The sequence below is a fragment of the Onychomys torridus genome, chromosome 14, assembly GCF_903995425.1.
Source record: "Onychomys torridus chromosome 14, mOncTor1.1, whole genome shotgun sequence".
NCBI lineage: Eukaryota > Metazoa > Chordata > Mammalia > Rodentia > Cricetidae > Onychomys > Onychomys torridus.
The window spans coordinates 21,624,729-21,652,309 of NC_050456.1; the positions used below are offsets into that span (position 1 = coordinate 21,624,729).

The window sequence follows — 27,581 nt, forward strand, 5'->3', positions numbered from 1 at the left end:
AAAAAAATTAAAAGAAATTCAAACCAAACCAAACCAATCGAACAAAACAAAACAGAAGAACCTCTTTGCTCCTCCATCTTTCCTGCCTCTCCAACACCTGCTCATTTGTCTTAGTGGCATTGGGCCTGGGTGGTAACTGAGCTGGTCAGTCCAGGCCACTGGGGCTGCCTCCCTCAGGAGAGGGGCGGCAGAGCCAGCTAGCTGTCTTCCAGCCTTGCCGTCAGGACCAGCTCTCCAAAGCCAATGGTGGGGGTGGGGCCAGCTCTCGGGAGTGCCAGTGCAGGGGCCAGCTCTCCTGTAATGCGCAGGGCCAACTCTCTTGCTGCCATCCCAGGGCCAGAGAAGGCCTTTGGCGGTAGCCCTGGACCTGGATGTCACCATGGCCGGGGCGTGGGGGGAGTAGGAGGGGTAGGGGGTGGGGGGGGTGAGGTGTGGGGTGGCAAGCAGGCTCCCACATCTGCTCCTCACCACCTTCACATCTTCTGCTCCGCCTCTTTCCACAGCACGTGGCCTGTGTCCTTCTCTTCGATTCCCACTCCTCCACTACACATTTGATCGTCCTAATGGCACACTCACCCGGCACTGTGCCCGTGCAGGCCCATGGATGCCTTCCCACCAGTCCCGGCCTTGAGGACCCAGGCTGGCCTGCGGGTGACTGGCACCTCCCTGAGCCGAATGGCATCAGGTGGGCTGTGGATGTCTTCCTCTTTAAGGATTTTCTTTAACTCCTCTTGCATCTCTAGATATGTTTTACTGTTCAAAGAACATATTCCTTCATAGATCTCTGTAAGAATCTTATCAATACACACATTGCTTTGGGGATATTATTTCCATTTATTTTGAATTTTTTTGAGATTTTATTTATTTTTGTTTTAAGTGTATGAATGCTCTGCCTGTTGTTATCTGTGGTGTTCAGTGCCTACAGAGGCCAGAAGAAGGTGTTCGATCCTCTGGAGCCAGTGTTGACAGATGGTTGTGAGCCACCGTTTGAGTGCTGGGAACTGAACTTGGGTCCTTTTGGAATAGCAGCCAGTGCTCTAAGAACGGATTCACCGTTTTGGCTCTTTTCTTTCTTCTTTGAGAGATACTCTCTCTCTCTCTCTCTCTTCATTTGTCCCTCGTGGACTGTTTGTCTGCATCCCAATTCCCAGAAACCCCAGCTCTCTCAGTGCCTGATACAGAGGTGGCAGGACTCCTGCCCCTTGTGATAGAGTGACAGATGAATATTGACTTCCCACTCTTGTGAGGAGTCGTGGACTTACTTAGGGTCTGTCTGTAGTGATCTTGAGGTCAGGACCGTGGGGTTTACAGTTCCTCTTCTTTTAGGAACCATCTGTCTTGAGAGCTTTCCCTCTTCATTTTGACATCTTCCCTGATCACTACATTGCTCTGCCCGTTTTTGACCATCCATGTCTTTGCTGGATCTCAAAATGCAAGCAGAGCAAACAGGCCTGAGTTCTTGATTTTCTTCAGAGGTGGATGGTGGCAATTCAAAGTGATGACAGGAGTATGTTGGATGTCAGGAGCTATGTCAGGGTGTTGTGTCGTTAGGGTAGGAAATGCGAATCCCGACAGGGACACTGGGCTGGCTTGCTCCGTCCCTGTTCTCCACAATACCCTCTCTTCTTGCCTGGCATTGATTGGTACCCCAATGCAGAGGGCCTTGAGAGAAGTGCGCTGGGGTCAGACTGACCTGTTGTCTCTTCTGGCACTTTGCTGCTTAAATCCTGGCCTAAGTTTAGGCTCTGGCATAAGGGATGGGACATCTGTGTGGCCGTGTGTCGTGCACGAAGACTGGAATCCAGCCCGTACCCAAGCTGGGGTGGTCCTACTAGAACGCAGCTACAGGATTGCCCGCACCCTGGGTAAGAGAGTCATGTTGCTAACACCCTTTCTGACATCTTTACAGACAGGATGCAGTTGAATCCTCTCCTGGGGGCCTCAGTAGCTTGTGCTGGAGACAGGGTGAGGGCCGAGTACCAGGTTGTCATGCCAACTGTTGGTTGCCAGGAGAAACATCAGAGGCTGGGATATTCCTTACAGGTAAATGTAAGCCTCCTTTTTTTTTTTTTTTTTTTTTTTTTTTAGCTGAGTTATAACTGAGCCATTTCCTCTAGTTAGTAACTCCCACAAACTACCTTCGATGAGACTGACTCTCAGCCATTTTTTTTTCTGCAGAAGTCTTCTTTTGGTAACACTGTTCCCAAATTGATCTTGTAGGGACCAGGCGGTAAGAATCAGAGACCATGAGGAGCCTGTCTTACACCTGAAGGGTGAGAGCAGTGAACTTCCTTAGTAAGACTTTAGGTTTAGAAGTAGGGAGGCTTTTGATGAGCTTCTCTCTTAGACAGCACTATATTAATCCGGAGAGAGTTGGCCAGTGGGGGTGCATTAGCACTGATGTTTCCTTTTTTTTAATTTTTATTTTTTGGAGCTGAGGATCGAACCCAGGGCCTTGTGCTTGCTAGGCAAGTGCTCTACCACTGAGCTAAATCCACAACCCCAGCACTGATGTTTTCAACCAGGCCCTAAGGACACCTGGAAGTCTATATATTAATTCCATGGTTACTATAAAGAAAGTATCACATGAGTATGGCAGAGCAGTGGGAAATAAAATTCCCAGAGAGCTTGGAACCCTGACATCATGGACCTCACCAAATTGCCTGTCAAACAGAGTCTGAGGCACCTGTTTCTGAGTAGATCACAGACATTAACATAGATATATGAGTGACATTGGTACCATAGGGGAGATGTCACACACAAGTACCAGGGAGCAGAGATTATGCTTTGATGTCTGCTGCCTTTAGAGAGTAGCATGGGAAGTTTATAGACAGACTATAGATACTGGTGTTACGAGTAGATTAGAACTTGAGATCCACCAGAAAATAAGGTTTTCATGATAGTAGCCATTTGGAGTGTTGAAAATCCAGAGCCTGGAGAGCCAGCTGTGTTGGGTTCATATCACACACAATGTTTCTACTTCTCTCTTTTTAAAATAATTTCTTCTTCTTCTCCTTCTCCTCCTCCTCCTCCTCCTCCTCCTCCTCCTCCTCCTCCTCCTCCTCCTCCTTCTTCTTCTTTTTTTGGTTTTTCGAGACAAGGTTTCTCTGTGTAGCTTTGCACCTTTTTCCTGGAACTCACTTGATAGCCCAGGCTGGCCTTGAACTCACAGAGATCCACCTGGCTCTGCCTCCCAAGTGCTGGGATTAAAGGTGTGCGCCCACCGCCTGGCCATTTCTTCTTTTTTAACCCACTGCTCCCAGTCATCCTTTACTATCATTAAAAAGCTTCTGCAGTTGACCTCCTCTAAGGCATCATCCCTCCCCACTGGGGAGTCCTGTTCTGAAAAGTGCTGCATTTTATGTTTTTCACATGTAGCACCTGATTTCATGGTTTCAGCAGTCTTGTTAGTTGGCCAATGAGGATGGAATTATTATGAGATCTTTCAAAAAATCTCGAAGTGGTATTTAATGCTCCTGGTCCTGACCATGTCAGGAGATTCCCATCTCACAGGAACAGAGTGCAAGCAAACCAAGACCACAATTTTTAGAACAGGATTAAGGCTCCCTAAAGATTTTCTACTAGTGAAAACGGCACATATGCTTTTCTTAGGTCTCTTTTAAATGAGCAAATATGTCTTGGAGTCAGATTTGAATCCATGAATGTTGACTGCAAGTCAGGGAATGTTGGGGCCTTTCTAGGCAAGTGTAATGATGTAATGTTCCTTGCCAAGGAGGAACAGGGATTGGAACTGTTGAATCCATTGAGCCTGAAAGTATATGTTGAATCCACACACTGCCTCAGGAGAATATAAAGTGTGAATAATTAATTTCTCAGCGGTATTTTCTCTTCAGCAGTCTTGTGAGTTGGCCAATGAGGATGGAATTATTATGAGATCTTTCTCGAAAAATCTCGAAGTGATATTTAATGTTCCTGGTCCTGATTCTTTGATGTTCCTGGTTCTTTGATGAATCCATATTAAACTATCATCCAGAGTTTGAATACCAAACTTACTACAAAGGGCCTCTTTGGGTGAGTGAGAAAATACTGCTGAGAAATTAATTATTCACACTTTATGATTCTCCTGAGGCAGTATGTGGATTCAACATATACTTTCAGGCTCAATGGATTCAACAGTTCCAATCCCTGTTCCTCCTTGGCAAGGAATATTACATCATTACACTTGCCTAGAAAGGCCCCAACATTCCCTGACTTGCAGTCATTGATTCAAATCTGACTCCAGGTGCTGAGAACTAATGGCCAAGGGATATCTATGCGTTATAAGCAAACATGGTTTTCACTTGTCAGGAATCAGCATCAAGGTATTGTGTCATGCAGCATATCAGATCGAGGCAAGACGGAGGCAGTGTGTGTGCGTCAGGATCTCGGCTGCTTTACTAGAGTACTTGCTAGTCTGTCTGTGTGCTGCTGGGCCAAAATACCCAACAAAGGCAACGTGAGGCAGGAAGGCTTCATTTTGGTGCACAGTGTGAGGGTTCAGTCCATCATGGTGGGAAGGTGTGTCAGCAGAACCCTAACGCAGTGTGTCAGCTGAGCAAGGTGCTGGTTCCCCTCTCCCTTTTCACTCCCCCTGGAGGCTTTTGGATATGGAATAGTGTCAGTATTTAGGGTAGGTTAGCCTACCTCACTTGACTAGCTCTAGATGATCTCTCCCAGACATGCCAACAGATTTGTTTCTGTAGTGAGTCCAAATTCCATTAAGTTGGCAACCAAGATTAACCGCCACAGAGATGTTAGAGCAAAGATAGCAGGGTGGGGATGGGAGATGATGGAAGAAAGAAAAATTTCCTGAACAAATGATCAAGCTGTAGATACACAGAGAGCCGTGTATAGGAGGAGGTGCTACAGCAAGAAAAAAATAAATAAAAAATAAAAAATTCCCAGTCTCCACAGGCAAGAAACTGAGGCTCCAAGAGGTTTGTCTGAGGTCACAGAAGAACAGTCAGGAGGGTCTCAGGCCGTGTTTTCAGTCATGCTCTGTGCAGTTGGATCATTGTTTGAAGATTCCTAATTTAGTTCTGCATTGGATGTGGCTAGAGCTCCTCCCTTTTACTAAGGAAGAGATCATGGGTCTACTATTAATTTCCTTATTAGTAATGATGACAGAAGGTCACGCTAAGTGTGCAAACCAGGCAAATCCCTACTCCTGTTATGGGAGAAAAGTTAAAAATATTTTATATAAAAAATAAAAGGCAAAAAAATCCCAGCTTAGTAATGGATTTTGTTCTTCCTAACCTTCATTTCTTTCTCCCTGTTTCTTTTTATTTTGGTGATGCCTTTGGGCTTCCTGGAGTGAGTAATGATTTGTCATGAGCGAAATAGAATTTGTTCTTGAGTCCTGCTGGTGTAAACTCTGAGATAAATAAATGGAAACAGACAAAAGTATCAGGAATAAATTGGACTGCTTACATAAGGACATAAGTTAGCCTTTTCTTTCTGGTAGGTAGAAAAAATTCATAGAGATAATAATCCATCTCGTTGCCTGCATGCAGGCCCTTTACCCAAGCTGTTTTTATTTATTCATATGTAGTAAGATGAGGGATTTCTTCTTTCTCTTTGTTATCTTTCTTAGGAAGGACTCTGTCAGTTTAATAGAGTGCTGGATGAAGTTGTACTGTGTAAGATGTCAAACCGTGGTAGTACCAGGAATAGTGGTCTTGCAAGTGTTGTCCCACTGAGACTCCAAAGGACTCTGGATAAAGTTGATTTGCATTCTTTTTCCTCAGAGGCAGAGCAAGGCACTTATGGAAAAGATAGGGGTAGAAAAATTAGGGAGACATAGGAAGAGGAATAGAAAAGGAGAACAGAGAGAAAAAGCTTACCAAAGTGGCCCAGGAGTAAGGAAGGAGTAACTTGATGGAAAAGTACAGGGCCCCAAGGATATTTGTCCTAATCAGATTAGTAGAAACCAATTATTTTAGTGATGGACTACACCTATGGGAAAGTATAATATGCCACCTAAATTGACATGCTTTTGCAAGGGAAGAGTGTCCCTTACTAATAATGATGCATAGTTGTGAGACTGTCAAGTTAACCTTGACATAGGGCCACAGATTAAACCTCTACCACTCCCACAGCCAGACAATGTTTGGAGAGCGAGAGACTTCAGATCACTCAGCCTTTAATCGGATGTTTCCATCATATCTGCCCCTCAGGGTTCTGAGAACCCTGCAGAAAGGAGGTGGAAAGAGTTGAAGAGGCAGGGTAGGTGGAGGATACCATGGAAACAAGGCAATCTAAAGCAGCTTCTCATGCTTCAGAGCGTACAGCCACTATCATGTGAACTCACTGAGGTAGCATGCACAGGGCTGCACAGGGCTGCACCAGGTGGGGTTCTAGAGCTGAAAGGAGAGTTACAGACACATGACCCCTTCCCTAACCCAGGAACTATAGCCAACTGATAACCACTTACAAATGAAAATTTAGTTTTCTCAAAGGGAATCTCAAGGACTGTTGAGGAAACAAATACTCTTAAGGGTAGGCTGCATGCCCAGCAGTTGATGGCCAACAGAAAATGAACTCAATGGAATCTTCAGAGGTTCTTTGTCTCATTTGTTATGTCAGGGATATTTAGTTTTTACCCTACAGGTCCTTTGCGTATATATTATGGCTTCCAGTTTAATGTTTTTGTACAATTCCTGGGTGTGTAAACAAATGGACCTCTGCATCCGTATCTGTTTCTTATATCTTTTTTCGGGCTCTTTTCTTTCTATTTGTTTTAAATATTCTGATGTGTTAGTTTTTGTTTTATTGTATTTTATTATTATCCCTTTGAAACCTGTTTGTTCTCTAATGAGAGGAAGGGGGTGGATCTGGGTGGGAGGGGAGTTGGGGAAGGACAGAAGGAGTGGAGGGAGGGTATAATATTAATAATAATCATACCCTAATAAGAATATATTATGGGGAAAATCTATTTTCAATAAAAAGAAAAAAAAGAAATTGCAATGTAATTTTTATTTGCATTTCCCTGATGGCTAAGGATGTTGGACTTCTTTTTGTTTATTAGCCACTTGTACGTCATTTGGAGAGTGTTTATGCCATTGTCCATTCTATTTATTGACTGTATCATTTACTATTTTCCTTATTTTTTTGGAGTTCTTTATATGTTCTAGACATGGACTTCCTGTCAGATGAACATCTGGCAGAGGTGATCTCCCATTTTATAGGCTGTCTCCTTACTCTCTGATTGTTCCTTTGGTAGTGCAGACTCTTTTTGAACTTGTTGTCAGTTCTTTGAGCTGCTCTGTCCTTGGCCTTGACTTTCATAATGGTGTTTCGTGCGATCACAACCTCCGCAGTCCCGTTGACTCATTACGACGCTTCTTCCCGTAGCTCGTGCATGTTGGGCCCCATCTGATTCTGCCCACACGATAGTGGCTGTACGCTCTGAAGCCTGAGGAGTCAGAGCAGTGTGGTTTCCTTCTATTCCTGCCCTGCATAGGCTGGCTTAAATCAAATAAACACCTAATCCTATAATGAATCTCATTAAGCCCATTGCCCTTCTCCATGTCATCTGTTACATGTCTTATTCTTTATCTCCCAAATGGCATAAACTTTCTCAGTGTTTCCCCCTCCCCCTGCCCCCTTTCTGTATCTGCTATCATTCAGAGCTAGGACTGGAGTCAAGAATTGTAATCAGCCTGAGGTGTATCTGACTGATGATTCCCAGAATTCCACACTGCTTTTTGGAATGCCTTTCTTCTTCTCTCAGCAAAGCCTCCTTCTGGTTAGTGTGGTGCTCTCTGAGGCACTGCAGGTGTTCATAGACCTCCCTGCTAGGACCACAGTCAGTTGTGGCTTCTCCAGAATCTAAAGTCCTGACAGGGCCTGGGGTACATGCTATGACAGCATTCTTTTGGATCAGCAAGCCTGTGTTCCCCCAGCCTTGCTGCTGGACTGTCGTACGTGGTGCTAAAAGGGATCACGGTTTCACCTCAGTGGGCTTCTCTTGGCCTTGTGTCTCTTGGCTAGTTTATTTTCTTGCTAACTAAGTCATTCATCACTATCAAAACTGGCTGAATTTGAAAATAGGCCTCAGTATTTCTGTCTAGGGCATAGCAAAATAATACAATCTTCCCTAAGTTAAATATTTCTGTTTATTACAGTTTTGAACCCATGGCAAGCAAAAGGTTTTACTGCAGAAGTAGGAAAAATGCTTTGGAAGGGTCTCACATAATAGACCAGGCTGGCCTTAAAGTTACAGTATCCTTGTCTCAGTCGCTGAAGTGCTGAGATCCAGTGTGCACACCACACTCAGCTCAGGACTTAAGCGGTGAAACTCAATGGTAAGGGCAGCACTGAGACGTGGTGGGCACGAGTTTAGTGTCCTTGTAGCTACTAAAGTACTGTTTTGCCCCCAGTGAACACCCACTAACCAATTGTGTAGAGTTTTCTGGTGATAAGAACAATGTTGGTAGAAAACCCCGACTTTGATGTGCAGCTCCCTTCTCCTGTACAATTTTGTGGTTCTGGGAGGGTCAAGAGGCAGGCTTAGGATTCTGAAAGAGATTCGGTGTTGATACAACATGGGATGTGAAGGAATTCTTCTGACAGATAAGTTTGGAGAGAGTGAATGGCAGGTGCCCTTCAGCCAAGGCCTTTGGGATTCATCCTAAAGGGAACCATAGAAGAGTTTTTCAATGAACAGTGTAACATGCTTAAGTAAGCTGTAGAAAGGTCACCAGAGGAACTGTTAAGTCTTGGGTTAGAAGATTGTAAGTAGGGACAGAGAAACCAGCTGGAAGGCTGTTAGGGCGATTTTGAGGAATTATAATTTTGGTTTGAACTAGGCTAGTGGTAACGAGATGGGAGACACATAGTTTTATCTAAGAGGGACTGACAGTCCTTGACATTGGTTGGACTCGAGGGACCCTGAGTGGAGAAGAGGAGTGATGTGTGACTTGCAGGTTTACCTGCACAGTGACAGTAAGTAGTGCTATTAAAAACAAAACAAAACAAAACAAAACAAAACAAAACAAAACAACACAACACAACACAACACAACACAAACAAAACAAAACAAACAAATGAAACAAAACAAACAAAAAACAAAACGAAATAAAACAAAACAAAAAAACAGCTGGGCGGTGGTGGCGCATGCCTTTAATCCCAGCACTCGGGAGGCAGAGGCAGGTGGATCTCTGTAAGTCTACCCAGTGAGTTCCAGGAAAGGCGCAAAGCTACACAGAGAAACCCTGTCTCAGAAAAAAAAGAAAGAAAGAAAGAAAGAAAGAAAGAAAGAAAGAAAGAGAAAAGATGTAGGAGGTGAGAGAGGGAGATGATGAGTTCTGGGTTCTGTAGCCTGACTTTGAGAAGCTTGTGAGGCATTTCATAGGTGTGGAGGGGGAGAGGGAGGGAGATCGAGTATACGCCAACAGAAACGTAGGCATAGATATAGATCATGAGTTGTCAGGGAGGTGGTCCATACACACAGGGAGAGAGCTTGGGAAGTTGTAAGAATTTGAAGAAAAGGGGAAGTGTATAGCGTCCTCACTTTTAAGTCATCTTGTTTCTGCATTCCCATGATCAACATGTCCCTTACTGGAGGAGGGGTAAGAAGACCCGTCCAGCCGGTACTGTGTGAATGACATTGCCTAAAGGTCATTAGTATATCTTCTTTACATTTGTCTGGGTTCGATCTCTGATGGTAATGCTAAAGGCGATGAGAAGAAATCCTCTTTATTTATTATTGTACAAGTTCACAAATACTAGCCAGCAAGGAAAGTGACCTAGAAATACTTTGAGTGCATTAAGGTAGGTACATTTTTTTTAAAAGGTCATGTCTTTTTGTTACTTCTGATGTGATGATTGGTGAGCATGGAACTGAAGAACAGCAGGAAATATTAATAGAAGGTGGCATAGAGTCCTATGGCCTTACAAAGAGCAGTGGACTAAATCTGTTCCCAGAGGGAGGTTTGATGAGTGATGACCTTGATACCCTTTTTAACCATTCTGACATGAAGTAATGGGTGCTTCTTTTACTGTCTGGCTAGCCAGTTCTCATTTGAGTGATTGGGTCCATTATTTCGAATCTACTTAGAGGGCTACCTAAGGGCACAGAGGCAGAAGCATCATAGCAGCTCTATTTGTCTCTGGTATAGGCTGTGGGTACCGAAAAAGGCGTGCTGTAAGGGGCTGTGAGTGGGCGCTGTAACATCAGAGCCTTCTTTGCCTGTAGTGGGAAGAGAGCCAGCGAGGTCTCAAGAAGGTACACTTTCCCCAAACACCCCCTCCCCAAGTGCAGATGCAGAGCTGATGATTCACGCTTAGCTGCCCCCTTTCCTAACAACACAGAACCTGAGTCAATTAAGAAAACAGATTTGCTCTTTTTTTGGTCTTAGCAGCATTTGAGTCTAAAGACAGACTCTGTGGGAAGGCAGATCCTTAGTTACCTACCTCCTCCCGAAGCTGGTGCAGGAATTTCAGATCTCTGCTTGCCAAAGCATTTTCAGGGAACCCAGAAATTTTTTGGGGAGGGGGGATTGGGGTGTTGAATGTACAGCTTTGACTGCCTCACACTCAACTCTGGGCTTTTCTCCCTCTAACAAAGGGATGTACATTAGGGAGTCTTCCAGAGTCCGCTGCCTGTGTGTCTTCACAACCTGGTCCTTCCATGGTGAGCTTGGCTGGCTCATGGGTGCCGGTCTGTACTTGGGCAAGGCAAGTCATTATATGTGGGCATGTAGAGAAGAATCTGGTTTCCTGTAGAAATCCAATAGGGAAGAGTCTTCGAGGTTGAAAGGGTACTTATCCCTCTGGGAGGTGGAAGATGAAGAACGCTCCTGGTTTCTAAGGAACCTAGAAACGAGAGTGGTCAAAGTCTGCCTGGCTCCGTCTGTGCTTGCCCAGTTTAGTTTAGTTTGTGTTTACCCCTGTGAATAGCTTCCGGGTTTCAGGAGGAGGCAGATGTGACAAACCCAGTGACCTTGGATCAGTTGTTAAACTCTGCCCACCACAGTGTCTACCCATTAAATGCTGCTGCTGCTTGGGAAGACTGAGGTAACACACATACAGCAGGAGTGTGGGGTGGGAGGTCTGCACCTCCAGTCTCCTTACTCCCCTTCGCTTAGCTCCTGTCTGTTCTCACTTTGGGTGCTAGGGGAAGTCTTCCATCGTTTCCCAGTGCTTAGGGCCTTCTGGTATCCCATATGCATCGCTTGGCCTTTTATTCTGATGATAACTTTTTTAATCTTGCTCTTGTATTACTGATTTCCAAGGAAATACTGCTTACCTTTCTGCAATAGCTGGCCAAGTCTTAGGTACATAGTGGAAAGGTAAGCAATATTTGAATGAATGAATATCGAACACTCTAAAATGCAGAGAGAAAGGGGGCAAATATGCACAGTAGGTAAACCCTCAGTGGATGCATAAGCCAGCTTGCCTGGGTTTGAATCTTGGTACTGTTAGCGCAGAGCTTTGCAAGGCCAGGGAGTTGCTGGGCCTCTACTCTTTGGTTTGTTCATCTGTGAAATGGCTGTGGTAAAACCAAACCCCTTTCCTACAACTTTTGTGACAATTAAACAAGTTACTGTTTGAGGAATGTTTTGACGGATGCTGGAGAGAACCCATTATTATTATTATTTTAAAGAGCATGGGCTTATGATCAGACACATGAGTTCAGAGCCTGTTGTGTGGCTTACCTTATGGGCTCTTGAACAGATATTATTCACTTTCTCTACACTGCACTTCTCATTCGAATAGGAACAGAGCACTCTTTCATCAGTTGTGAGGGTGAGCTTAAGATGAGGATCCAAACACACTGCACATGTTTGGTGACTGTTGGCTTTTAAAGCCCAGAAGGAGTTTGTCGGTTGCCTCATGGGGAACTGGTGCAGAAGCCAGGCCCCGTCTAGCAAACTGAAGACATGGGTCTTACCCTGCCAGGAGGAGAGTGAGAGAACAGTGGAGTCAGGTTGGCTGTGGATAAAGTGCAGGGAGAGATGCCGCAGCTCCTTTGTGTTGGTTGCTAAGGTGTATCATCAATTCTTGACCAAATTAGGTCATTAAAAATGTTGCATTCAGAAGGAGCTAGAGATTTTGCCCGTGTGAAATTTTGACACAGGCCTATACCCGTCACATTTCAGCATATCTGTCATTACATAAGGATTTTTTTGGGTTTGTCCTTCTGGAGTCAGCCGAGTTAGTGTCATGGTGATGCATCAGCCGTGGGTGAGTAGAGATCTGCCACCCCCTGCAGCCAAGTGGCTCTGTGAATCTCATTCTCAGATTCGGTGAAGTTGGCCAAGGCAGACTTTGTGGATCTAAGGGGGACACTTGCTTATTCTCCTAAACTGCAGGAGTTTAAAAAAAAAAACACTGAAGTTCACAGGGACCTAGTTTCTGTGATTCAGACTGTTGATTCGTACTGTGAAATCTGGTTTGGCCCAGAGCGGTGTTTTAGGTCTGTGGGGTGATCCCTCTCTTCTCTCTCAGCAGCGAGGGGCCTGTCCTGAAGGTAGAGGTATCTGAGGGGTGTCTCAGTCAGGAGCTCCACTAAGTCTGTCAGCCCAACAGTGAGGGAACAGAGGGCAAGAGAAGAGAGAGAGAGCCAGGCAGGCCTTGACCGTCTCTTCCCAAGGTGACTTTGCTGTGTTGCCATAACAACACTTGAGGCCCAGCCCTCTCTTCCACCATCCCCCTGGATCTTCATTTAGACATCATGGTCCAAGCCTCTTAACCCCAGTTTCTCTTTGTATCTTAATTACTTTTTGGTTTGAAGGGAATATTAAGCTCGGCAGTTCGACCAGTTTTTTGGTAAGGAGATGTACATTTATACCTCAGAATTACAGATTTGTTGCACATTTGCTTATGTGATCTCACTGTCTCATCAAAATCTCGTGGCTTCTCTGTCAGCAGCGCTAACATCCGGCTTCAAACATGAAGGTATCGGTTACAACTTCCTTCCTTCCTCACCTCAAATTCTTTATGATTCCAGTCTTTCTTTACCCTATTCCTGTAGGAGAACGATTAATGGCATTTTTCAGAACAAAATCCAGGTACAGGAAATTTAAAGAGAGCTTTTAGGAGCTGGGTATGGTGGTAAACAACTGTGATCCCAGCACTTGGGAGGCAGAGGCAGAAGGATTGGGAGTTTCAGGTTATTCTCAACTACATGGAGGGCTGAAGACATAGCTCAGTGGTAGAGTGCTTGCTTACCATGTGAGGCTCTGGGTTCAATCCCTAGTAAAGCATACAGACACACAGACACAGACACAGACACAGACACCCCCCCCCCCACCCACCCCTCCATCCCTCCACGCCCCCACTCCCCCACCCCCTCCCCACAATGTAGCTCAGTTGGTAGAGTGCTCACAAAGCAAGAGAAGCCCGGGGTTTAATCCCTGGCATCACATAAGCTAGGGTTGGTGGTGCACATTTGTAGTTTTAGCACACCAGGAGGGAAGTAAAATGCAGGAGAATCAGAAGTTCAAGGTCAATTTTGAGGACTTAGCAAGTTCAAGGCCAGTCTTAACTATGTGACACCTTGTCTCAGAATAAACAAACAAACAAATAAACAAATAATATACACCTTGTCTCAGAATGAATGAATGAATGAATGAATGAATGAATGAATAAATAAAGATAGATTATTCTCCTGATTGACTTAGATGTACTCATTCTGGTTATATACACTGGAGGAATTAAAAAAATTATAGATCCCACTCCAAACTGGTTAAAAGCAGCAATCCATCAGGTAGGTGGTGGTGGTGCCACGGGATTTTAATCTTTCCAGATGAGGTTGAGGCCAAACAGAGTCAATTCTGAGTTTACTGAAGAAGCAAGCTTTTTTATTTTTTACTGTTTTGATTAGAAAATTACATGAATCAGTATAAAAGATTTTTTAAAAATATAGTTATAATAGTAAATTGAAATTTGCTTTCCGTTGACACTTTTCAGTCATTTTGCATATGAAATTTTTTGGACAGTGATAACTTCAACAAGGCTTTGTCTTTGGATTTTTATTTAAAGGGGATAGAGTTTTAGGGTTCTAGGGCTGGAAATGTTTATTGGCCCTTTATCAGGACCTTAGGGCATGGGTACATTGCTGTTGCCACCCAAGTCTTCTCTTTGGCGTATGATTGTGCTAACTAGAGCGACTTTCCCAGAGGTTGAGCTGAATACTGCTAGAGGGCTAGCCAGAGTTGATTTGTTTTCTGAGTACAGGTGTCTTAATTAGAGCTACTATTGCTATGATAGTAACATAACCAAATTACACCATAACCAAAGAAACTTGAGGAGGAGAGGGTTTATTCGCCTTATTATTCACCTTAAGCTTCCACATCACAGTTCATCATCAAAGGAAGTCAGGACAGGAACTCAGGCAGGACAGGAACCTGGAGGCAGCAGCTGATGGAGGCCATGGAGGGGTGCTGCTTACTGGCTTGCTCCTCATGGCTTGCTCAGCCTGCTTTCTTAAAGAACTCAGGACCAACAGGCCCTGGGGGTGGTTCTACCCAGGATGGGCTGGGCTTTTCCTCATCAATCACTAATTAAGGAAATGCCCTCAGGCTTGGCTATAGCCTGATATTGTGGAGGCATTTTCTCAGCTGAGGCACCCTACTGGCTGATGACTCTAGCTGGTGTTAAGTTGACATAAAACTAGCCAGCACAACAACAGCTTTCTCAACGTACATGCTCCAACACCGTACCCACCCTTTTCTGTTCTGGGTCTCCGTTGTATGACATCAGCCCTGGTAACTGGTGAAGTACATCTCTGGAATATGTGAGATTCAAGCTTCAAGCTCTCTGCATGCTTTATTACGTGTGGCACATTCATATTTGTCCTTAGGAAAAGTCCTTGTATTTTATCTGCAAGTGTGATGTAGCCATGGCTGGAATTCTCTTCTTGGGGTGGAGGTCAGGGCAAAAAGGAAATCATTCTGTGGAAGACAGGCCCTGGAACAGTGTCTGCATCAGAGTCCTTCTTGAGTCACTTTGAGATTCTTCAGATTTGGGACTTGGCTGGAGAGTTGTCATCATTGTTTGTGAGGAGCCACTGAACCACACTTACGGAGGGTGAGAACCACAAGGCTGTGGTCATGAGGGTACAGTGTTTCTTCTTGGGTGAATACTCGAGTTATTTCTCTTGGTACTGATCTACTCTCTAGGTGGGAATGCTTATTGTTCATACTAGTAGGTAAGTTTGTCATTATTTTTTTCATTAATGAATTTTAAGAATTTGTATACTGAAACAAAACAAAACAAAACAAACTACCTTGAGCTTATCAGGTGACTCCGTTAGTAAAGGTGCTTCCTGTCAAATCTGCCACATGAGCTTGATACCTGAATACCTACACGGAGGGGAAACTGGTTCTTGCAAATTGTCCTCCAACCTCTCCCCCAAACACTCACACACACAAGCACACACAATCATTTTGTTGACCTTGAAAACTCACAAGTTGAACAAAATGCCTCCTTGGTCATAATAACTTGCTTAGCCGTTTGAAAAAGGCCTTTGATGTAGGGTGTAGCTTTCCTGCTGGATTTGCCCACCATCGAGGTCCAGTGGACTGAAGCCAGGCACGGGCAGGCTGTAAGCATTTTGCTGTAGCTAAGCTGGGGACTGACAGAGGTTGATGTTAGTCATTTGTGTATAAAGAATTCATTCCCGAAGCCTTAGCTATCACCAAGAAGGAGGATTGTGAAAGGCAGGGACAAGCTCCAGAGCTTCCCAGCTGCTGTGGGTACATGTGGTATGTGTAACCCTGCCTGACAGTGTTTACCACTTGGTCGTCTAAACAGAACTTGGCGGTGGCAAGTAAGGATTAATGATCACATCAGCAGTTACCAAGGTGACGAGTGGTTATGCCGTGAGCCTTACACTGAAACCTTCAGCTTGGAGATCTTCGGCTCTCTCTCCTCTGTAGTTGCGTTGTTTGAGGGCTCTGGCCGGGGATTCTGTGCTGCAGAGATCTTGTGAAGAGAGAGGCCTAGCTAGAACGTTTTCCGGGACTCTGAAGGCTCTGCTGCTCCTCTTCACTGTTTCCAAGCTCCTTGGGCCTGGCTATTGCAACAGCAACCCCTAGTGTGTTCCAGGGTGAAAACAGGATTCTAGCTAATAAAGTGAGGTGGAGCAGGATGTGAGAAACAGGCGTCTTGGTGTTTCTAAAGAAATGGAGCTAGGTCTGGATATGTAATATCATCGTGCTTTCTAGGTTTTGACAGCTGGGAAAGAGAAAAGAGAGCAGGAAGGTAGGCTTTAGATTACTGTAGAAAAACGTAGAGGCTGAGAAGATCATAGAGTAGGAGGGAATTGGGGGGTCACTGGGGAAGGGAGCTGTTCTTGTGAACAATTTGCCATTCTTGCAAAGACTGCAACACTTGGCTGTGTACAGGGAGAGTGGTTAGGGCATGGTCACAAACGTCACTCAGATTGGAGGCCTGTGATGGGGACCGAGAACTGAAATTCTAGAGATGCCAGGCAGCAAGACTATCAGAGTGTGACTAGCTGATAGATATTTACTAACAATAGAATTTTGATGAAAAGGACCAGGCCTAAGTAAGACAGGGAACTAAAAAGGAAGTGGTGGTGAGGATGGACTACAGGGATACGGGGGGTGAGTAAAATAGACCCCACTTTCATGAAGCCTTTGTTTTGTTCAGTTGCCAAGGGTCAGCTCGTCACAGTTCAGACCTTGGTGTTTGAATGTTTCAAACATGAGTCATACACAGGCAGAATGTGATTTCAGGGTAGGGAAAGCACCCATAGCTCAAGACTTTGTCTCCTGCTTGCCCTGTATGTCTCTTCTGAAATGTTTAACCCCAAGTGCCTCGTCCATTAAAGGGCTGTTTTCTAAACAAGCGATAATGGAGCCAGTTACTTTGCCTGGTGAAAATGAAAAACTCAAGGAGTCAGGATGGCAACAATGAGGTGTGTGTGTGAGCGTGTGAGTGTGTAAGAGAGTGTGTTCAAGTGTGTAAGAGTGTGTAAGAGTGTGTGCAAGTGTGGGTGCATGAGTGTGAGTGTGTGAGAGCATGTGTGTGTGAGCATGTGAGTGTGTAAGAGAGTGTGTTCAAGTGTATATGAGCGTGTGAGTGTGTAAGAGAGTGCGCAAGTGTGTATGAGTGTGTAAGAGTGTGTGCAAGTATGTGTGTGTGTGTGTGTGTGTGCGTGCGTGCGTGCGTGTGTGTGTGTGTGTGTGTGTGTGTGTGTGAATCCTGAACCTAGGAGTAGTGAGCTGGGACTTTGTGGAGTGTGTTTCTCGGGGGCAAGTTTTATTCACCCGTAGAAATAGCTGCATTGATTCCTGACAGGCCCTTTCTAGCCCTAAGAAGCATTCTGTCCTGCGAGGTGGGTACCATCTGAGAAGGTACAGAGCACAGGACATCTTGGGGGCCCTATTATTTGGGGACAAGGGTAAGACCAGCCTGAAACTGGAAAGCAAAGAGGGGAACATGAAGAGGGAGTATGGATCTGATAATCAAATTCAGCCGCTTAAACATGTTTTAGGACATTTGTTCCCAGATTCAATTTCTGCTGGAAATTGCTCGGGCATGAAGGTGGGATGTGATTGTGATTGTTGTAGGTTTGGAGAAGCGCAATTAGTTTTACCTCTGTAGTTCAAATTATTTTTCAGAATTACTCACAAAGCCCCCAACTGTAGTCTCCATTCCCAAGTTGCAATGGCTGCTTAAAGAATTATGTGATGTGGGTTTTCTTGCTCTGTGGGGTGTTGTTGTTGTTGTTGTTGTTGTTGTTGCTGCTGCTGTTTTGTTTTTTGTTTTGTTCTCATTAGCATTCTTGTTCAGGGCACAGTCCTGCAGACTGGGCCTCTGATGCCTAGAAAGCAAGCCACCCACTTTGTGTTATATCTGAAAGCCCAGTTAGAATATATTTTAGGAAATGGCTTTTCAGCTTGACATATGAGTTCCAGTACAGAGACACTTGCTGGTTCCTGGTTGTTCTCCTGACATGTGTGTAATGTTACAACTGTTAATTTTTCTCCTTAAAAAGAGGCAATGTGAAACCTGTGGACTTCTTATTTTATTTTATTTACTTTAACTGCAGCTTTACAGACATAGGCAATAAAGGACTAGCCAAGGCTTTCATGAGGGCTAGTGCTGTTTGTCAACGCAGAAGCCACCTTCCTTAGCAGGTGGAGGGTGTTGAGCCCAGTCTTTGCAGGTCATTGGCAGGGTTTCCTTGTGTGGTGGCTTTTCTTTCTGCAGAGTGCTTGCTTCTCTGTGAAAACCAAAGTGTCACGTGAACAGGATCGGAGGACGGAATGTGAGTGAGGTTTTTAAAACTTTCAGAATCCCTTCCAACACCTGGACCATTAACACACACACACACACACACACACACACACACACACACACACACACAACTATTTTTGATGTTGGGGATTGAGCTCAAGGTCTTGTGCTTCCTAAGCACACATGTAGCCCTGCTCACTTTTCAAGAGCTAACATGGGCCTTCTGAGAGACAACAAATAAATGAATAAATAAATAGGAAATGCTGGGTGGCTTTGGAATCTTCTATGTGTGTGCTCTGCCACCTGCTGGAAAGGGACCTGCTTGGAACGCTGAGAAGCAGAGCAGAGCTGGTGTGGAGTTGTGGTCCCTCTGACCGTCTCCCAAGGCTGGGCAGAGGAAGGCGAAGACCTAAGGTCTAAGTGTGCCATTTTCCATCAACTCTCACAAGCTGGGAGCTGGTCATTGCACAGGGATTTCCTCTCTGTCCTGTTGAACTCTCTGTCCCAGCTTAGGCCAGGCTACATTGGGAACTTGTCTCATATCATCTTCAAGCCTCCTAACGCTGGGGACCCAGTATGTCAACAGGTACTGCCCTAAACTACTTGCCATTGGTTAAAAATGAAAACACAACAAAATATTTAGTCCAGGTTAGGTGCCTTTATCTGTAGGTGAGGGTCAGTTGACCTACTTAGCAAAGATATACCCCTCCCCCTTTCTTTCTGTTAAGATAGTACTCTCACTACTCCTGAGTGTCAAAATGGCTTCTTATTAAATGGTGCAGATAAGAGGTGGAAAGTACTATCCTCTGAGCCAAACTACTGCCATCTTCAGAACTTGAGATCAGTTCTATGTACTTGCTTGAGTGCATCATGATGGAGCCCGTGGACTGTTGACTTTACCTCCTAGAAGGAAGGTGTGGGAGAGTCGAGAGTCACCGAACCCACACTTCTGCATTTGACCACTCCCCCCAGGCAGACGCACACTGCCCTGATTGCACATGGCTTCAGAGTCTTTGGGAAGGGCTGGAGTATATATGCTGGGGAAGATTGGGGGGAGGGGCTTCCATCTGTGCAGCTATGGGGAAGCCATCATCCATGTTGGGTGACAACGTCCTAGTGTGGCTGTTTTGGGGTTCTGTCAGTGTCTCTTTACTCATGCTGCATACGTAAGTCCAGTAAACTTTTGGGTTCCCCAGGATAAAATCTGGTGGAATCAAAGCTTTGGTTTGCCATTGAGTTTTGGGGTGTGTGTGTGTAGGGGTAGACATTTACATTTCCCTCAGGGAAGGAATTTTGGTGACAAGTTAAAAATGTTCATTTTCCTGGAAAAGAAAATGTTAACAACCATAAATCAGTCTCTGAACTCTTTACAAATGTTTTCCCATCTATGAAATCCTGTTTGGATGATCACAGGTTTTAAACCCTATGACCTCACCTTGTCTTTTGTGAGACAACCTGTGCAGAAAAGGAAGGTCAACAATTCTCGGTTGTAACTTCCATATTTTCCCCGGCGAATTCTCCACAGAATTTTCTGTGCCGTGACCCACATAGGAACACAAAAATAATAGTGTGCTGGGATGGGTAATGTTTCTTCACTAACTGGGTCGCTGCGTTTGAGATGGATTCTGGTCTGTAGTAAATGCTTGGCCTGATTTCACAGCCCTTTGGATCATTCTCTTTCCCTGGAGTTCTGACTGGGGTGTGACCTTCCTGGCTAGATGTGTATATGGGACTCCCATGGGGGAAATCTTAGATTTTTGGCAGCCAGGCCCTCAAGGCAACTGGGACAGGATGTGGAGGCCCAGATTCCCTGCCTGTTGAAATTTCTCAACACTCAATACTTTCGAAATATTTTCACACAGGAACACAGCATTTTAATATCTATGACTAGCTGAAAGAAAATACCAGCAACTAAATTAATAAAACTGACTTCATTCTTAAGGGATAGCATTATGAATTCCCCCCCGCCCCCAGAAGTTTCAAAAGCCTTAATTCAAGCAAGTTCGTGACAATTGAAAGAGGGAAATGTAGAGCTTCCCTGATTGAGGCAGGCTTGGAAGTTGGCTTCGTGTAACCAGAACAGAACATTGGTAGTAGAGAAAACCTTAGTTAAAGCTTACTTTGTGAAGAATTTCAGTTTAAAAAGTGTAGACAGTTGTGATCTGAGTGGGTGGAGGCTGGGAAAATAGGTTCATACTGAAGCCAGAACATACTATGACTTCACTGTAAATAGATGTTCCCAAGGAATAAAGTGTTTTTTTTTTTTATATATTTATTTATTGATAACAGCAGCTTCTGAAGGATTGCAAATCACCATAATCTCAGGCTATGGGTTTCTCATGAACACATACAAGAAGTTGCGTCCTCAAGACCACGTGGAGAAGGTAGAAAAGCCCCCTGCTTTGTTTCATCATCTATATCATACTTTGGACTTTTTAATGTTTTCAAAGAAAGGCATTAAAGTGTAGCAAAGAATTTCAACAAAACCAAACCTTTGTAGCCAGAACTTTGATAACATTTTTCTGCTCATCCACCCCAGTCGGATAGCTGATAGAATTAATTTAAACTCTCTTTTTCTAAAGGTGACTAGGTAGGGGCTGGGGAGGTGGCTCAGCAGGTAAAGGGACTTGCTGCCAAGCCTGCCTACCCAAGTTTCATCTTTGAAATGGTAGAAGCTGAGAACCAAAGTCTACAAGTTGTCCTCTGACTTCCACAGGTGAGCTGTGGCATGTATGATTCCCCCACAATAAATAGAAAAAAAAGGTAATGATTTTTTAAGAGGTGACTGGAGAGAGAGAACTTGGCCTGTTAACAGAGTCTTTCCAGACAGCATTTCCTGGAACTCTGTGCTTTTCTTCAGCCTTTCTTTCACTAAAGAGCTAATGGGATCTCAACATCACATACATCTTAAAATCCCAGTGTGTTTCAGCAACGCTGGGGACTGTGACTGTCCTAGGCAAAGGAGGAAGAAGGCATATCAAGGTGGTGCCCTTATGTCCTGAGGTCACAGCCTTCTGTTAGTGACACCGTCCGTCCGTCTGTCTGTGCTTCTTACCCTGTGGGGGTCAGTTCTGTGGTCTCATTTGTCTTCCAAAGTATCAGCTAGTGTAAACGGAGAGAGTGATCCTGCCTCCATTTAAGACTTGCAACGGTGTTACAGCTGAGGAGTGGGTTTTCCTGTCTCCCTTTTCCTCAGGCACTGCTCTGCTGGTCAGAAGGGTGATGTAAATGTCAACAACTTCCTGTATGCTAAATGTATCACACGTGCAATTCATGTATGGCATGTATAAGTTATTTTTGGGTCGGTTTGTTCTTTTATTTCCAGGTAAGGAAAGAGTAACTTATGGAGAGTGGTTACAGTTTGCATCTGAAAGGTTTCCCACAGGCTCACATTTCGAGTACACCCGGCCCCAGCTTGTTATTTTGAAGGCTGAGGAGCTTTTCAGGGGTTGGTGCCAGGCTAGTGCTAATAGGTCCTTAGTTGGTAGGCCTCTGGGGGGTCATAGGTCATATCCACCTCCAGTTCTGTGCTCGCGGTCTGCTGCCGTGTGAACAAATGTCTGCCACATGCTCCTGCCACCAGGACCTCTGCCATGCGTCCTTACGATGACAGAAGGAAACTTTTGAAATGGTAAGCCAAAGTCAACTTTATCCCCATACGTTGTTCCCATCCTGTGTTCTGTAGGAGATGTTAAAAACTCGGGTTTTACATAGCAGACAAGTGGAGCTGGGAACTGATATATTTCTGACTTCATGACTTGGGTTTGAAGCCATATAGCCAGGTGGCAGGATGCTGCATAGGAAGGGCTTTCCCAGACTGTAGGACTCAGCTGCCCATCAGCAGGGGCTATCTCATTCATTACCCTCCTCCATGTCCAACACTGAGAACCAAGGAGCTAACTGCCCTCCTCCATGTCCAACACTGAGAGAAACAAGGAGCTAATTTAGAGGTCCCAGGAAAGAGCCTTAGAAAGGCCAAGGGTCTTGCTCTCTAACTCAGGACCATCTGCCATCCCTAAGGCCCTTCTCTAAGATGTCTTGGAGTCACATGACACAGTCCACGAATCTACTCTCTGTAAATATTCAGACAATAGGAGCTCCATATTGTCTACTGTGTAGGCAGGCAAGCAGGAAGCCTCCATGTGAACATGCCTGCCCAGCGTGGAGGCAAACGTCATCCGAGGCTTTATACTCACCAGGATCTCTTCCCTTTTCTGCTGAGTTGGGCAAAGTCTCAACTTTTCTTTACAAAAGATCAAAACTAAAACTTTTTGGCTGCCCTAATTAGGTCGTCACTCAGGTTTGGCTGTCTCTCAGAAAGAATAGGCGAGGCTGGCCTGGACTTTCCTCTCTAGGCATTCCAGGAAATAAAAACTCCGCAGAAGAGCCTTAATACTAACATCTGTCGTTTTCAGGCCTCACCCAACAGGCTGAGGCAGGCTGGACTGAGTTCAGGAGCAGCTGCATAGAGAGACTTAAAACAAATAAACAAGGACACAAACCCAAACCAACCAACCAAACACTAACTGTACCTGATGTCAAGCAAAGGATGTCTTGGGGAATGCCTTCTGGGCTTCCTAGTTTGTGTTTAGAAAACTATCCCGTGTGTTTTAGGCCATAGGCCTGTATACATGAAATTATATTTGGGTATAAAGCTTGTCCTAAAAAGTGGGTGCATTTTGGACTGGTTCTGTTTTAGGAGCATAGTAGCTGTCTAATTTTGTTGATTATGAATTATCTAGAAGGATGATTTTACAGAACATGTATGCTCTGAACCTTGTTTGTGTGAAAATCACTTTAAAGGAAGATATTTAAATGTCTCACTTCCAGAAGGACAGAAGCATTTACGTTTTTCTCTTTTCTTTCTTCTCAGATGTACAAGCTTCTGAGATGTCCTCTCAATGTGTAGACATCATCTCACAGGCCTTATCCAGACCATGACTTCTTTGAATACCTCAAAAAGTCAAATGTCTCATCTACTCATCATAACAAAATATCACAAGTGCTTAGGAGTTTTAGAGAGTGGGTGAATATGATCAGAATACACTGTATGTCAGAAGCCATGGCTGTAGAGTCTCGCCAACATAACCACCAAACACGAGCCAGACAAGGACAACACCACCAAACATGCCAAACTGGATGGGGAAAAGCCCACAGGGCCTCCACCCCAGGCAGAGAACTACAGGTAACTAAGTAAAGCTGGGAGCTGGAGAGACGTCCCCGCCCAGGGAAAAACACAACAATTGGTTGTCCATTGCTAAACAATCAGCCCTGAGAACACACACACACACACACACACACACACACACACACACACACACACACCATTATACAGACTCCAACAGGATATATATGAATACACAAGTACATACATGTATTCAATAACAATCATGATAAAAGAGGCCATGAATTTCAAGGCCAGTGAGAAGGGGTACATGAGAGGGTTTGGAGGGAGGAATGGAAAGAGAGAGATATTGTAATTGAATTACAATCTCAAAAATACTGAAAACAATACACAGTATGAAATTCTCAAAGAATTAATAAAATATTCGATTAGTAAGAGTTTTAGAAGAAACAAGGTGATCAAGGTGCTGTCAGTCAAGAAGCAGCTGGTTATTTTCTAATTCATTTCAGAAAATAAAGGCCCTTCGTTTTAGCTTTTGCATATTATGGACCTGATTTCTAGTGTTGGTTCATTATAGCTAAAGTGTATTGTTTTCTTTTTTATATAGTATTTTTATCTTTTACTGTAAACAGATCCTTTTCTCATACAATATATCCGTATTACAGTTTCTTCTCCCCTTACTCCTCCCATTCATATCCACCCCCTTTCTGTTTCTCATTAGAAAAAAAAATAGGTTCTAAGAGGTATCAACCAAACACGACAAAATAAAATATAATAAGAAAAACAAAACCCAGCACATCGAAGTTGGACGCTGCAAACTAACAAAAGGAAAAGAGCCCCAAGAGAAGGTACAAGAATCAGAGGCCCTTGTTTGCACACTCAGGAGTCTCATGAAAATACACAACTGAAAGCTATAATACATAGCAGAGTGCCTGCTGCAGACCTGTGCGCGCCCTGTGCTTGCTGCTTCAGTCTCTGGGAGTTCATACGAGCTTTGCTCAGTTGATCTCTTTGGTGTCCTCCATCCTGCTGGCTCTCACACTTCCCATTTCCTCCTGTCCCAGAGCTCTGCAGGAGGGATTTGATGGAGACATTCCATTTAGAGCTGTGTGTCCGAAGTGGTCTCTCCCTCTCCTCTCCTCTCCTCTCCTCTCCTCTCCTCTCCTCTCCTCTCCTCTCCTCTCCTCTCCTCTCCTCTCCTCTCCTCTCCTCTCTTCTCCTCTCCTCTCCTCTCTCTCTCTCCTCTTCTCTCTCTCCTCCTCTCTCCCTCCTCTCCTCTCCTCTCCTCTCTCTCTTTCTCTCCTCTCCCCCCACCCCCTCTCTCTACATGTCTGGCTGCGGGTCTCTGTATTGCATCATCCCTCAGCTCTCCTGGTAACACAGGCAGTGCAATTTGGAGCACACCAACCACATGGGGTTCATTCTTAGTGCCATCACCAGAGAAGCTTCCTCCTGCAGCAGACAGGAATAAAGCCGCTTATTTTAAACATCTGGCTTCAGATGCTTATTATAATGCTGCTTCCCCTCTTTCTTAAGATCAGGTAGCGTCACTCACAGCTGACAAGTAGAGGAGTTAGGTAGACAAGCTGTGACTCACCACCAGCCCAGCCCAGGCCTCTTCAACAAGTGGGTCTTCTGATCGCTCACCAAACTGGGCATTTGTATATGAAACAGCCATCGAGGAAGAATTTAAGTATGTTGACAGTTTTATAGGCAGCATATATGTAAACCAGAGGATAACCTTCTCATGTATCAAACATTGTAACATAGTGGTGGGGCCAGAGACACAAGGGACCCTAAACTTGAGACTTTGTACATAGTCTGATCAGGTGCCATGGAAGGAAGGACAGTTGGTGATATCTTGTCTATATCTTTTTTTTTTAAGATTTATTTATTATGTATACATTGCAGAACATCAGAAGAGGGCAACAGATCTCATTACAGATGGTTGTGAGCCACCATGTGGTTGCTGGGAATTGAACTCAGAACCTCTAGAAGAGCAGCCAGTGTTCTTAACCTCTGAGCCATCTTGCCAGACCCTCTTGTCTGTATCTTAAACCCCAAGTTGAAGACAGGGAATGTGGGCCTCTACATTTAACATGTATATATGACACTAAAGAAAGCTGTGAGCATTGGGTCATTGGATGAATAGATCAGGGCTGGGGAAGCAGCTTTGAGGTATGTCATGTGCCAAACATCCATATTCACAGCACTATGAAAACAAAAGGCACGTGGGAAAGGAGTGAACCAATCTGGCTGAAATTGAACAGGATCAAGACAGGTAATGTCTGCTCGAGAATAAACAGCCATTTCTGTGGGTGTGGGCAGATAGTTGACACTGGGGACTGTACTGTAGTCATAGGTGTCAAATATATAGAAGTCTATGTCAAGGAATATGACTTTTTTCTTATTACCTTTGCTGTCTCTTGAAGGAGGAAGGTTATGATTTCAATTACTCCACAGACCATGCAGACAGCATACTGTTGATCAGGTTAACTGTGTGACAGCAATAAATACTAGCCCCTCTTGTAGCTGGGTATTGATATAAACACACACACACACACACACACACACACACACACACACACACCTACTTTTAGAACATCTTATGGCTACATATCAACAATTATCAATCACCACACTAACTTGATGCTCCAAGAGAACTTCACAGTGCAAGTGGAAGGCAGGAAAAGAGGGACCTCCTGAACTGTATTAATTGGGTAGCAGCCTTGTTTGTCTTCTAAGAAGCTTCCAGCAGCATTGAGATTACCTAGGTCAAATTGTTTCTAGACTCCATGGGGGTCTCAGATGACCAATCTGTATTAAATATTTGTATAACTTAGAAAATTCCTCATGTGCAAGATAGTTGGAGGAGACACACAGAAGACACTAATTGTCTGTTATTCATCTATATTTGACCAAACAACCATTCACATTTGCTTTTCAAACTGCCTACTTTCTCTCCCTCATTCTTAATTTCAGTTCCTGATGCAGTCCTTGTCACCTATGAACTCTGACGCCTCCTAAACGAGGTGCTGGGCATGCACATGCAGACCCCCAGATTCCCAAAGCACTGATAGGTAAAGTGTTTCTCAAGAGACCTCCACTGGGACATATTATTGTTAACTTATTTAAAGTCTAGGATGAGGCACAGTTGCTGGGCAGGGTGTGTAATGTGCAGCAGTTTTGACCAGCCACCTGGAGCTCAACAACATTGCCAAGATGCCCAGCCTGGGCCTGGGCACCTGGAAGTCCCTTCCTGGCCAGGTGACTGAGGCCCTATTGACATTGGGTACTGCCACATTGACTGTGCCTAGGTGTACCAGAATGAGAGAGAGGTGGAAATGTCCCTTCAGGAGAAGCTCAGAGAGCAGGTGGTTGAAGCACCAGGAGCTCTTCATCGTCAGCAAGCTAGGGTGGAAGTCTGACAAGAGCATGGTGAACAGAGCCTTCCAGAAGACGCTCAGCAGTCTGCAGCTGGGCTGCCTGGACCTCTACCCTATTCACTGGCCAACAGGCTTCAAGCCTGGGCCTGATTATTTCCCCCTGGATGCATCAGGAAACATGATTCCCCATGACACCAATTTTGTGGACACTTGGATGGCCATGGAGCAACTGGCGGATGAAGGTTTTGTCGAATGGATTTGTGTCTCCAACTTTAACCCTCTTCAGATGAAGAGGCTCTTAAACAAACCTGGCTTACAATGTAAGCCTGCAGTTAATCAGATGGATTGCCACCTGTACCTAATTCAGGAGAAGCTGCTTCAGTACTGCTATTCCAAAGGCATCGTGTTGATTGCATACAGTCCCCTTGGCTCTCCTGACAGGCCCTGGGCCAAGCCTGAAGACCCTTCTCTCTTGGAGGATCCCAGGATCAAGGCAGTTGCATCCAAGTACAATAAAACTATAGGTGCTGATCTGGTTCCCCATACGAAGGAACTTGGGGGCGATCCCCAAGTCTGTGACACCAGCATGCATTGCTGAGAACTTGAAGGTCTTTGACTTCGAGCTGAGCCACGAGGATGTGACCACTCTGCTCAGCTGCAATAGGAACTGGAGGGTGTGTGCCTTGATGAGCCATGCCCCTTCCACACAGGAGTCTGATGCTGTGGATGCCTGCTCTTCCCCAAGCGACTGGCACCTGTTCTTCCTACCTCATCTGTTTTTGCAGGTGTTATGTGGCCTGCGTCCCTCTGTGATGGTGGAACCTTGCAGATCAGACAGTGAGGGTGTGATGTAG

The 27,581-nt window shown here is 44.8% G+C and overlaps 1 pseudogene; it reads left to right on the forward strand.

Annotated features, from left to right (window-relative positions):
- Positions 1 to 300: 300 nt before the first annotated feature.
- Positions 301 to 27,581, forward strand: LOC118595660 (annotated as a pseudogene).